This window comes from Sceloporus undulatus, chromosome 6 (genome assembly GCF_019175285.1).
Source record: "Sceloporus undulatus isolate JIND9_A2432 ecotype Alabama chromosome 6, SceUnd_v1.1, whole genome shotgun sequence".
NCBI lineage: Eukaryota > Metazoa > Chordata > Lepidosauria > Squamata > Phrynosomatidae > Sceloporus > Sceloporus undulatus.
In genome coordinates, this window is record NC_056527.1 from 31,815,243 (window position 1) to 31,829,164 (window position 13,922).

At 39.6% G+C, this 13,922-nt stretch overlaps 1 protein-coding gene and 1 long non-coding RNA gene across 2 annotated transcripts in view; one reads left to right on the top strand and one right to left on the bottom strand.

The window, feature by feature from the left end:
• SGCE (sarcoglycan epsilon) overlaps positions 1-9,390 on the bottom strand; it is a 45,060-nt gene extending 35,670 nt beyond the window's left edge. The window contains exon 1 of the mRNA XM_042471807.1: positions 9,344-9,390. The gene's annotated coding sequence lies outside the window, so the exon portion shown is untranslated. The remainder of the gene's footprint in view (positions 1-9,343) is intronic.
• LOC121932817 lies at positions 41-8,009 on the top strand. The gene is made up of 3 exons (XR_006104426.1): positions 41-484; positions 1,407-1,444; positions 7,418-8,009. It is a non-coding gene; the product is annotated as an uncharacterized LOC121932817 (long non-coding RNA).
• Positions 9,391-13,922: the final 4,532 nt, after the last annotated feature.

The window sequence follows — 13,922 nt, forward strand, 5'->3', positions numbered from 1 at the left end:
TGCATGGATATTTACACCCAAATTCTGTCCTTTTGAAGTAAAATGTGCAACCTTGCCTTTGAACTAGGAAAAAAACAGTGGTTAATTAGAAAAGTAGTCATCACGTAAACCATTTCATGCCATCTCTTTGATAAAATATTTCAGCTGGAAATAACTCCATCACTGAAAGCAGTTGTTCAAGTTTATTGGTGCAAACACAATCCCCTGCATATTATAAAACTTTTAATATCACTTTATAATATAAAAGCTGCTTCTGAAAGTTGCTCCACAAAAACAGTGGCATCAGTGTGGTGGTAGGGGGTGAATGTAGAAAGCCATTAGCTAACCTACCATGTTAATTCAATATCTCCTTCAAAACAATAAGAGCATTTTTACCTTTTTTGCAATCAGGTGGAAGCCAGCATGGGTTAGTGGTTTGAGCATTGGACTAAGACTTTGGAAATCAGTGTTCGATTCCTCATTCAGCCTTGGAAACGTACCTTGGGTGAGTTACACACTCTCGACCCCAGAAAACCCTGTGATAGAGTTGCCTTAGGGTCGCCATAAGTGGAAATGACTTGAAGGCACATAACATATCCAGAGATATTACAAGAATATGTTATGTTATTCACATAACATAGGGGCTTGACAGACGGGGAGAAAGGGGTGGCCAAATGCCACCCCTTTCTGCCCCCTGACGGAGGCCGCAACAATCAAACAGAATGCCCTCTGGGAGCCTTAAAAAGAACCTACTCCCGGCGGGTTCTTTTTAGGGTGCGCGTGGGATGCCATGGGAGCCCTTGTGCGCACTGATGACATACATGCAGCGTGGCACCATTTGGATGCTGTGCCATGAGTATGCCTCCGTGTGGAAGGGGATGAGCCATGATGGTGCCTGGACAGCATGGTAGGGCTCGGGAGTGTGCAGTTGCTCCGCTCTCCTGAGTCCTAAAATTAGCCCCAGGCCAGCACATGGCGCCAATCTGTACCGGGCCATATTCAGAGAACTGGAAATGCAATACAACTTTCCTCATCATTTGGCAATGTGGTAGTGCTCAAAAACTATGCATACGCATGCCGGCCACTAAAAAATCCTGTGCTTTCCAGAAAATATAAGAGGGAACAACTGGTATTCTTATATTACATTTCACTCTTCTGAGTAAACAATACAGCTTTCATAACATACTTAAGAACTCTTTGTGTGTGTGTGCTGTCTGTTGCCAAATACTGACCTTCAAAACCACCCAATTTAAGGAATGAATCATAGGGCGGTTCTTTTAGTGCTGCGCCTTATGCAGTGCTTCATAAATAACAGTGATTCTTTTTGATGATGGGGGTGATGTGTAATTTGTGTGGCAGTTTTGGCCTGGTCTGGATAAAATAAAACTGAGCTTTTCTTTAGATCTCTCTCTCTCTCTCTCTCTCAGCCCTATGCTTGACAGATTTCTATCACTGAAAACAACAGGTAAGTAACATCTTCAAAGTTTGATTTTTATTAAAAACAGGATTGGGTTTTGTTGTGCTTTGCAGTACAGTATATATTTTTGTTTCTCAGTAGCTCCTGCTTTTGTACAGCACAAATATTTGAATTATGGGAAGTATAACCAGCCTGAGCTTGGCATCTCTTTTGGAAAATATGTCACATGATCAGAACAAGAGTGCAGTACATATCCAAAAATGGAAGTGATGAAAAACTGTTCTAAACATTCTTGAAAATCTACTTCACGGGCAATTTTAGTTGCTGAAACAGCACTTTGGCAGCCAAACTGCATATGTCTTCGTGATACTGACACAGTGGTCATAGCATGAACTAGCTCAAGTATTTATGACCAATTTCTATAGTGTTTCATAAACAAAAATGCTGATATATATACTGGCAATGGAATAAAATAATCTTGGTAAAAATATATAGCATTTGTAAAGCAGGAAGAGGACTTTTTAAAGAGATTGCAGTTGTTATTATGGAGGATAAGTCTATGTATGGCTGGGAAAGCTGGACAGTGAAGGAAACTGGTAGGTAGAAAATCAACTCATTTGAAATGTGGTGATGGAGGAGAGTTCTACATATACCATGGATAGCTTCTAAGCCAGCCAAGGTGTTGCACCCATTTTGGACATGGGAGAGTTATTTAGGTTTCAGCCCATCTGGCATTAGACCTGGGATGGTCCTAACTTGGAAATGCTAGTCCACAGTGGCTAAAAACTGGCACAGATTCACAGCTTTACTGACAGAACCAGCTTCCACTGGCTACAAACCAATGGCTTGTGATCTGAAACATATGCAAGTAGCCTGAAGATAACTTTTAAAATAAATACAAACAGAGAAGTGTGGTTTTTTTTAAAAAAAACACCTAAGTCTATGACATTAATAATGAAATGGCATAACAACATGCCTTGACCTGCTTAAAGAGCTATGCATAGAAATGTTTTTAAAACTTGAAAAATGACACAAGGCAGCTTTTAAAATACAATCCTGTTCTATCTCAAAAGAACAAGCTGCTGAAAGAACTGGTCACTGAGTCAAAATCAGAAGACTGCATGGTATAACTGCATGGTATAACTGGATGGTTGAAAACTCCTATGGAAGGGGTACTTTTTATAAAACAGGGTGGGAGTTGGATATACAGTCGGTTATTTCAGATGCAGAATAGCATCATATATGGTCATGTCCTTATAAGTCTAAGTCATCTGCCCTATGGGAAAACACATTGAAAGTGGTATACAGGTGGTACCTGACTCCTCTCCAGCTAGCACGAATGACAAGGAAGACATCTTTTTTGTGCTGGAGGGGTTGTGGGGCAAGAGGTACATACCTACACATGTGGTTGGAGTACTGAATTGTCCAACAATTCTGGACACATATTGTTCAATTGATGTCAGACATCATTAAGCAAAAGGTTTGACCCACCCCGGAATTGCTTCTCTTGTCAATATTTCAATTTGACAATAAATTTCTCCATCATAAAGAAATTATATCCTTTTCAGTTGCTATAGCTAGATTAATCATTGCCAGAAACTGGAAAACAGGTAATCTGCCCATGGATCAATGGTGGACGAAGTTCTGGGAAGGATGGTTAATGGAGAAGCTTGCAGACGATGCCAGGAAAACTTTTGAGACAAGGAACTGCAACCAGTTCAAGGAAAAGTGGTTACCTCTTATAGAATATGTTAACTCCAGTTCTCATGTTCATGTTCCACCACAGCACCACAGGAGATTTTGGGTTGGAGTTTTGAATGAAACCTCTGATCTGTAAATCTGTATTTTAGCTCATGTTTTTAAAGTAGAATGGTGATTTAATTATGTTTTACCTTTTGTAAACAATAAAATATTTATTAAAAAAATCAGAAGACTACAAATAATCTTAAAAGGGTTTTCCCACCCCACAAAACTTTGCATTTTACACAAAAGTAAGTAATTGAACAGAAAGGGCACACCAACAAAGTGTTCCCAGTGCTACCTCTCTTATATCTACTCTAGAAGTAACAGAAGAAAGCAATGCCGTACAATAATCCTGTTCTATGCATATGTAGTCACAGAAATAGAACAAGCAGAAGAAGACTAGGACTTTGAAGGGCAGCTGTGAAAGAACTAGACCATCTCCTGCAGTGCACCTCATTAAATACTAAAAATCTTCCATGCCATTGCATTTCCAATTTTTATGTAAAAGCAGGACAGTGAAGAAAACTGATAAGAAGATAATCAATTCATTTGAAATAGGGTGCTGGAGAAGCATTCTTAGGTTATTGTGGACTGCTGAAAAGACCAATAAATCACCTGGTGTCCAGTTCTGGGCACCACAATTCAAAAAAGATTTTAACAAGTTGAAGCGTGTCCAGAGGAGGGCTACCAAAATGGTGATGGATCTGGAACCCTAACCCTTATGAGGAAAGACTTGGGAAGCTTGGTATGTTTAGCTTGGAGAAGAGATGGTTAAGAGGTGATATGATAGCCCTGTTTTAAGTATTTGAAGGGGTGTCACACAGAGGATGAAGCAAGCTTGTTTTCTGCTGTTCCAGAGTAGAACATGGAACAATAGATGCAAGTTACAGGAAAAACGATTCCACCTCAACACAAGGAGGAACTTCTTGACAGAGTTGTTCAACAGTGGAACACACTCCCTCAGAGACTAGTGGAGTCTCCTTGTTTAGAGGTCTTTAAATAGAGACTGGATGGCCATCTGCTTTGATTGTGATTTCCTGCATGGCAGGGGGTTGGACTGGATGGCCCTGGTGATCTCTTCCAACTCTATGATTCTCTGAAATGGGTCCTATAGAAAAACAAGCCAGACTTCTCCCAAGATACCCAAAATGAGACTGTTCTACTTTGACCATATCATGAGAAGTCATGATTCATTAGCAAAGGCAATAATGCATGGTAGATAGACAACACGACTGGCTGGGGTGTTACCCAGAAGAGAAGGGGGTGTACATCCAGTTGGACTATCCAAGCTGCTAGGTAAGTGAGAAAGGATGTTACCTCCCATTCTAACTCACCCAGGAGCCACACAATACCCTGAACAAGCTGTCTTGAGGCCTCAGCACCACCACTCAGCAGTGGTCTAGCCAGTCAGTGGGCAGGCATCTGGGGCCAAAGTAGTGGGACAGGGGGCAGGCTGCCCTCCCACTACCCGTCCTGTCCTCCACACCAACCACAGTAACATCACTGGCAATAGGAAAGGAGGAAGACCACATTCCAGATGAATAGACTCAATCAAAGAAGCAATGGCCCAGAGTCTGCAAGACCTGAGCAGGGCTGTTGATGACAGAGTGACTTGAAGGTCTTCCATTCATAGAATCTCAATAAGTTGAAGTCAACAGCAGTTAACAACAAAGCATACAGTATGCAGCAATTTCTGACAGCATCCAAAGTCCACCTCTTTGTAGTGGTGGTGGTAGTGATGATACACACACACACACACAGTTTATTTACAGACACACATTATCCTGTTCTAGCTCTTCATATGTAGAAGGGGAATTATACAAAATGGCTCGATCATAAGTGCACCTCCCAACTAACTATAAAAGCAAATGAGTTACAGCTACACTAAACAATTAAATGATCTCTTGCTAAGTTATGATGATTCTGTAACTTAATTTTGTTATTTAGTCAGACAAGAATTTATCATAGTCCACAAAGCAGATTTATAAAAGAAAAAGCCTATAAAGCAGGTTACAAATCAAAGCACATTAAAATGCATTTCACCATATAATTCAAGGGTAGGCAACCTGCGGCCCGCGGGCCGGATGCGGCCCGGCAAGGCCTTGGGACCGGTCCCAGCCCGGTCCTGCCGCCGATTGCCACCGAAGCCTTTGGCCTCTCGCGTGAGGCCTATCAGGAGGAGGGGGCAAGGGGGACAATTGTCTATAGAAGCCTCCGAAACATGCATTTATATTAACATTTTTTTTAAAAAATCAGCAAATTTTTTTTGCATGTCCTCCCCCTTTTTAAAAAAAGTGTCCTCCATTTGAAATTTTTGTCCTACATTTGTCCCGGGTTATTTAATTATTTATTTTGGGGCTTTGGCCCCCCAGAGGGACAGCAACCCGGCCCCTGGCTCAAAAAGGTTGCCTACCCCTGATATAATTAAACTGACCAGATGATATCAGATTGCTTGGATGACATCGGGACTGACTGTGTTATAGATGAAACAAAATAAGAATCAGTTACCTGTTGCTAGTCCTAATTAGAGTAGACCCGTTGGATCAATGGTATTTACTTATCTTTTGATTGAACATTCAAAAATTGATTAAATACGTCTACTCTAGCTGGGGTTGGCCAACAGGATTCCAGCCGGTATTACAAACTAGTGGCCAAAGTAGTGGTGTAGTGGTTTGAATGTTGAACTATGACTCTGCAGATGAGTGCTTGAATCATCTCTTGACCATGGAAACTCACTGGACGACCTTGGAAAAGTCATACTCTCTCAGCCTCAGAAGATGGCAGCAGTGGCAAACCCCCTCTGAAGAAACTTGCCAAGAAAACCCTGTGTAGGGTTGTCTTCAAACCAACAGTCTGAAGGCACACAACAGCAACAAAAGTAGTGGTTTGAGCATTGGACTATGACTCTGGAGACCAGCATTCGAATCCTCCCTTGGCCATTGCATCACCTTGGACAAGTCACACTTTCTCAGCCTCAGAAGAAGGGCAAGGCAAACACTTTATGAACAATCTGACCAAGAAAATCTCATTATAGGGTTGCCTTAGGGTCAGAAACACCTTGAAAGCACACAACAACAATAGCGTCAAGCTTTGCTTCTGTCTCAGATGACATTTTGGGATCCTCACACCTTCCTTCCAAACCTGCAAATCATTTATCCCAATCTCTGAAACAGGTAGCATAACTGATTTGTCGCAAAGGCTCCTTTCCAGGATTTTGCTTATGCATCCATTACAGCCCAAAATTACAGTGTGATGTGATTAGCCTCAATAGCTGCTGTTCTGGAGCCCTCTGTAGGCAATAGATAGGAACTGAATCATTGACGGTGATGTGCATTATGCTACAGAAAGCCGGCTGTTGTGTTTACTGTACAAGAGTATGTAAAAGTATTTTAGGGATTTTAGAATCCCTAAAACGGCAATGCACTGTAATCCGAGAGAGTCCTCCAACCAGAGGAGCTTACATTTTGATTTAGAACAGGATGGATGGGAAATGCAGAAAAAGCAAAGGAGGAAAAAGAACATCTCAGCCTTATACATCAAAGCATTAGCAATAAAATGTTCTGCAGTGAATGCCAAGCATCACCAAGCTTCTGCTGGATGCTTTGTTCATATATAGAGAGAGATATGATGGGGGGGGGGGATACGCCCTTTTACTGTGTTTTGAAACGAGCTTTATATTCCTCAGAAAAATAATAAATTGATCATGTTAGCCTGCAGTAATTAAATCAGTAGCCTTCATAAAAACTCTAGATGTGGTTTGACTACAACTTCCAGAAACCCTAGCCTGCCTATATATATGTATGTATGTGTGTGTGTATGTGTGTGTGTGTGTGTATATATATATATATCTCAGATAAAAACAATATAAAATTACATGTATTAAAAACTACAATACCCACCCCATATAACAGGCACCCCATATATAGCCAAGGAAATTTTAGTTCAATGACATCTGGAGGGCTGCATTACTCCTACCCCAGGTTTAGGTATCTGGAGCTTTAGTGGGGTTTTTTTATGCAGAGGTCTGCAGAGAAAAATCTTATCTTTCCTGTTGCAAAAATGGACTTTTTTGCTAGCAAAACTGATGGCCCTGTTGATGGGAAAGGAGCCAAGGCTGTGTGTGTACATTATGGTTATAACAAATGAAATATTTTTACACCACTATTCCCGCCCTTAGAACCTTACTGGAAAAGGATTTGTGGTGATTTTACTCCAAGACCGAGTTGAAGGTTGTGCTAAAAATCCAAATGATTGATTATTCCTTTTGTTTGACCTCAGGAATGACCTAAATACGGGAGCTGCCTGCTTCACACTTGACAAGAAAAAACATATCAGTCCTCAACTCTTCATTTCAGCTAAAACTATGCATTGAAAAACCTTGTACTGTATATTTCATGTAGCTCACATATTTCTGCAGTTCTGAGTGAGAAAGGACATGGTGCCATATTTGCAATCCAGCCTGTGATTGCCCTTCATCTACATTCATGAGCTATCATAAGGAATTTCTTCTACATGATGGATGTGAAGAGAGTGCTACAGTTTGCTTTAAGCAACATCTCGCAAGCGTCTGATTTGGTGTGCCAGAGCATCCTCCTTTATGTTCTCTTTGATATCATCTTCCTTATTGATCCTGCAAGTCTATACTGCTAATTCACAAATATATTTACTTCGGAGAAAAGCCCAAGCAGAATCAACACCAGTTTGCACCCCTATTGAACATGCTTGGGCACTAATTACTCTCTTTCTAACAAGGATACATTATTTAAGGAATGAGTGGCATTTTATTTTTATTTCATTTCATTTTTATGCTGTTTTTCATTTTTTTTAAAAAAAACTTCAAATAATTTTATGTTGAAAACAGACACAATAAAACCAGAAGCTAAAAACTAAAAAACAAAACAAAACAATGAAAACATTAAATTCCATTAAAATAATTTATTAAAAACAAGAGGTACTTCGCAGTGAACCAGTGTGGCATAATAGTTTGAGCATTGGACTACAACTATGAAGACCAGGGTTCAATTCACAGCTTGGCCATGAAACTGTGAGTCACACTCTCTCAGCCTCAAGGGAAGGAAATGGCAAACCTCTTCTGAACAAATCTTGCCAAGAAAACTCCATGATTGGTTCGCCTTAGAGTTGCCATAAGTCAGAAATGATGTGAAAGAACACAACACACGCACAACTGATAATGTGAAACATTCAGGAGAATAATAAGGAAGATGTCTGAGTAAACAAGTTGATGGTGGAAGATCAAACACTGGCTTTTTCATCAGGCAAAGGTGTTAAAAATCAAGTAGAAAAAGAACAGCAACAAAAATGGTGTTAGAGTCACAGGCCCTCCATTTTGTCTTAAGATTTTGCCATTATTATGGTCTGGATGAATATTAATATGGTTTGGATGAATATCGGTGTAGACAGAGGCCACTCTCCTTTGCCTAATGACGAATCCGGTGGATCTTAAAAAGCTTGCAAGATGCATTTTGTGCTTTTTAGTTGGCATTTAATCATAATTGCACTGCTGAACTAGAATTGCCACATCTACTTTTCCAAAAGGCTCTTCGTCTTTTATAGACAGGCAGCTGTAAAATCTCACTCCCCAGATGCTGGGACTGGCTGTACTTACGAATTTGGCTCATGCTAAAGAGGAGGGTTTCTATTTAAGTTCAGTTTTGAGGGATTTATCAAAATGTGTGCATTTCTTCATCAGCCTAACACAAAGAACTTAATGTTTTAAACACTCAAATGCAGGAGAAAGTGAAACTGATATCCCCTCCCTATAAGAAAATTTACTGTTGCAGTTGGACTCCAGTATGTACACAACAGTGTTTTTCTTTTTCCTTTCCATCTTTAATTGCATGGGCTATGTTTGGAAATAATAATTAGGCACCTCAAGCTTCATTAAGAGCACTGTATTGCCTTGAACATGGAACATGCATCCATCATTAACAGATCTCTCTCTCTCTCTCTGTCTTGCAGCAACTTAATTCTCACCACAATTGTTGACATTTTAGTTCTATAAATGACAGTAGAGATGGTTTCTATGGAAACCAAAGATTTAACCACATGCATTTTTGAAACAGGCAAAGAAGACTATCTGTTTGCTGCGGCAGATCAAATATTTAATGTTACCCATGTTTACTAGGAAGCCCCAGATTACAAAGAGGGTTCAAGGAAGGGGGAGACTGAAAGAGGACCACCAACCTTATATACATATCTGTCCTGATTCCAAGGAGACATTCCCAATAGCAAGTCAAGCAAGACCAGTTTCTGTGCCAATGCAGCTTCACATAGCCAGCAACCAGCTCAGGCAGCAGGGATACAAAATTAGGTGTGCCAAGGCCACTCACAACAGATAGATGCTGCCATCCAAGTGCTAGGTGCTTAACATATGACAACTGTGATACCGTTTCTGTCCAGAGTGCTTAAAATTATCTTTCAGTTTAGGCAAAAGAAAAGGCAAAAGAAGTCAGGGATTCAGTGACTCTTTAAGATGGCATTGGAAGAAGTCCACTGCTTGATAACAGAGAGGAGGATGCTTATGTATTGAGAGATAGGAGCATTCCCTGAAAGAATATTTGAGCCTGCATTCATAGAACCATAGTGCTTCATTAATAGAACCATGGGTGCTTCATTTTAAAAAGGATATAGAAACACTGGAGTAGGCTTAGAGAAGGGCAACAAGGATGACATGGAGAACAAAACAAGAGGTAAAGTTGGGGGAGCTGAGCATGTTCAGGGTGACCAAATTCCCTTCTTTCCCTGAACATTTCCTACATTTCAACCTTCTGTCCAGGAGGAATTTCAAAATATCCTCCATTTTGAGCATGACTAAGAAGCATGACTTTACATTTATATTAGTGTTTTAGCTATTTTTTTAAAAAAACATTTAAAAAAATGTTTTTCTACATTTTTCTTGAATATCCCACATTTCAGGGTGCCTTGTCCTCCTTTGCCGTTAGGACAGTTGGTCATGCTGGGCATATTCATCCTGGTGAGGAATAGACAGAGGGTTTTTTTTGGGCTGTTGTGGGAAAAACCAAAGTCAGCTGGCCATGTGATGCTGAGGGAGAGTTCTGTGAATAAGAAAGACTGCTAAAAAGACAAATAAATGAGTCCTAGAGCAAATCAGATCTCAACTCTCGTTAGATACTGAGGTGACTAACCTGAGACTATTGTACTTTGCACATGTCATGAGATGATATTACTCATTGTAAAATATTATAATGCTTGGCAAAGTGGGTGGCAAAGAGAAAGACCACATTACAGATTGACGGAATCAATCAAGGGAGGCACAGCCCTGAGTTTGCAAGACCTGGGGCGCATGCCACGCTGCAATATTTTATGGAAATATGTTTCCATAAATATCCACTTGTTACACTTGAAGATGCACATAAGGAAAAAGACAACTTTCCTGATCCTGAAGTTCCTTTTCAGTATCAGAAATCTTCATTTCAACACATAAGGCCTTTCCTGTAAATGAGATGAAAGAAAACCCTACATATTCAAAGGCATGCAGAGGCTCCCCAATAATTCACTCCAAATTTGCATATATCCACGTACATTAGTACATGGAAACGTTATGCAAATACTCATCTTTGCCTGCCCTCTTTTTAGAGATGCAATTCTCTTTATTTCCCCTTCCCCTCCTCCTCATTTTGGTGATATGGAACTGACCGTCCTTGTAAAAGATCTGAAAAAATTAAAACAGAAGAGTATAATGTTAGTGAACATTGTTGAGCAAGTTTGTGGCCCTATTGCTTCTTAAACTCACCAGTGATGAGATTTCAAAGCTTGCCCTGCCAACTGTAGACCTTTGTACTATGCATTACATAAAATTAAGTGCTGTGCATTCTCAGATATCAATGTAGCTAAAGGTTTTTACACACACAGTTTATATATGTAAGACTACAATGCCCGTAGGGTACCATTATAACTTGTGGTCCTGTCTTCTGGCCCTGCATTTGGACAGAAAAAGACAAAGACCAGGAAAATAAAGACCTCACACATTCTTCTTTCCTACTTTCATTCTGAGGCACAAAACTGGATAAGACGTTTAATACTGTTATCTTTTCCTGTCATTTGTTGTGATCTCATAGCATCTCCATGATGCTCTGTATTCTGTCTGCAAGAGAAAGGAAACACTGATTTGACCACAGGATTTTCTTAAAGTATTCCAATTCTGATGCAAATGTTGATGTCATAATAAAGAGCTCAGTTCAAAGTTCAGAGAGCTACTTTTTTAACCAAGTAAAATGACATCTACTTGTGCAATGGGTTGGGGAAAACTGCTTTGACCTTGGATCTTTAAAGGTAATTATTAGAGAGATTGTTTTTCCTCACCATCTCACTTAACTATGTTTGGGATGGATTTTCTTACACCTTCTTTCTTTCACTTTCTGATGTGCAGTATTTTATTTTGTTGTATCACATCTTTGTAACAAAGCAAACCCGCAGATGACAAAATGACTGCATTCTACTGAAACTTTATTTCTTTGATTTACATTCCATCTTTCTACCACAGGAAAGTGAAATAAATATGTAAAATGAACAAAAGCATAAAAAGTTAACACATTTTGAAAATACATCACAGTTAAAGAAATATACTCTTCTCAGAGACTGAGCCCTAGGCTCTTTAATTCCTTTCCTAGAGAGGCTAAAATGGATCCCTCCCTGCTGACCTTCCCTCCATAGGCAAAGAATCTTGTATTCTGACAAGCTTTTAGAATGAATGTTAACAAGTCTTAGTTATTAAGGGATGTGTCCCCATGGCCAGATCAAACATTTCCAGGAAGGGATATAGTTGATGTCAAGATTTTAAACATGCCAACCTCTCCACTCTTATCATTTTAGTTTCATGTAGTTTCATGAGGCAGGAGAGAATTCTGCTAAGAATTCTAAATATCACCCCAACTGCAAATCCCAAGATTTCATAGGATGGAACCATGGCAGTTAAAGTGGCATATTAGAGTCAATCCACACTGCAGAAATACTCCAGTTTGACACTGCTTTAACTGCCATGGCTCCATGCTATGAAATTCTGGGAATGGTCGTTTGGTGCGGCACCGTTGCATATCATGGAACCATAGCAGTTAAAGCAGTGTCATACTGGAGCATTTCTGCAGTGTGAATGCAGGCATAGTGTTATCACTGTACTGTCAAAGGGCCCCTGGTCTGAAGACACTATGCCAACCTCATACTGAAGACGTTGCTCAAGTGCTGTTCATAGAAGTCTTCTATTCAGTATTCAAAACTTCAGTGGAATGATAATTTCATGCAGTGGTATAGCAAAGGTTAGACCTTGGTGCTAAACTCCTGAAGCCCTTTTGTACTGTCTAATGATAGTGCTAGGATTCCACTTTTTTGAAAAAATAAAATTCATTCAAAGTATATAATACAAAATCTTACAGTCATAAGACAATGATATAAAGAATTTCAAATCACTGAAAATCCTTCCTTATTAAAATTAATAAGGTATTCCTTATTAAAGTTTTACACAATTCAAATTATTAAAATAAATCTGACCATAGAGAACAGTGGCTAGATGGAGGAGAAACGGATATAAAATTTGTATTAATATAATCTATAAGGAAAGACCATTTTTCCTGAAAGGGTCTTTGATTTTGTTGTTTTCAGTTATATTTCATATTTTCTGATAATTTCTCCATAAACCATTGATCCCAAACTCTTTTCCACCAGCTATCAAGGGATATAAAACCTGTTTTCCATTATTAGCCACTTCTAATCAAGCAGCTGTCAACAAAAAAGATTCCACTTTAACCACCAAGATACCATCCTATGGAAGAGATTAATATCTAGGAAAGCTCATACTGAAATAAATTAGTCTTAAAGATGTTACTAAAATTCTTCTTCCCATCATATCCATTTTCCTTTTCATGCTGTGACAGATTAACATGGCTTCCTTTTTGGAATCTGGTGTAAAGATGTAGTATTTTTTCAGAGCAGACATACCTACCTGCTGAAACATTGTTGTGTTCATTTAGAACCAATGTATCCCCTGTCATAATGGCAAAGACCCACAAACAGCAAAATTGGTTTTTCCTCTCCCACTATATTGTGTAGTATGGATTGTGCATTGACAGACCAATGCACACAAATACAATCTTCCCCAAGTCATTGATCTGCAAAGATTGGGGGGGGGGCTATAACTCATCCCACAGCGAGCATAACTTGTGGGTGGGGATAACAGAAGCTGCAGTCCAACATATCTATAGGGGTCAGTGGGTTGCACAAATTGTGTATGAGAATGAAACAGGGATAAGCTGGTATCTCTCAAAGCCATTATAAGCAAACTCACTTCTGCGCTAGTTTTGTGAACTTCATACCTTATCTCTGACAGCAGATTCAGTACAAGATGACTTCATCAGAAGGATGCCAGAGTCTGTTATCATCAAGGATGATAAAGTTTGTCCAATTTCTTCTCCTCCTCTCTTTCTCTCTTCCTGCTCCCTTGGAGGCTCATAAGTTTTCCTGCTTTAAATTTACTGGCTATAGAGGTGGCAAGATAAATGCACTTAGTATAATTTTTAAAAGCCAAGACAACTATTTCAGTGCTCATGACATAGCGCAAGATGGCGAGGAACAGCCAAGAAAACACTTCATTGCAAGATGCTCAGTCTTCAACAAACTTAAACAATATAGATAAGAGCTTGGAAAAGTTACCTTTTTGAACAATAGTTTCCATAATCCTCCAGACTGCATGGCCACTGGAGGACTCGGAGCAGTCATCCATTCCAAGCCTTGATATGGACATCTTGGGCCC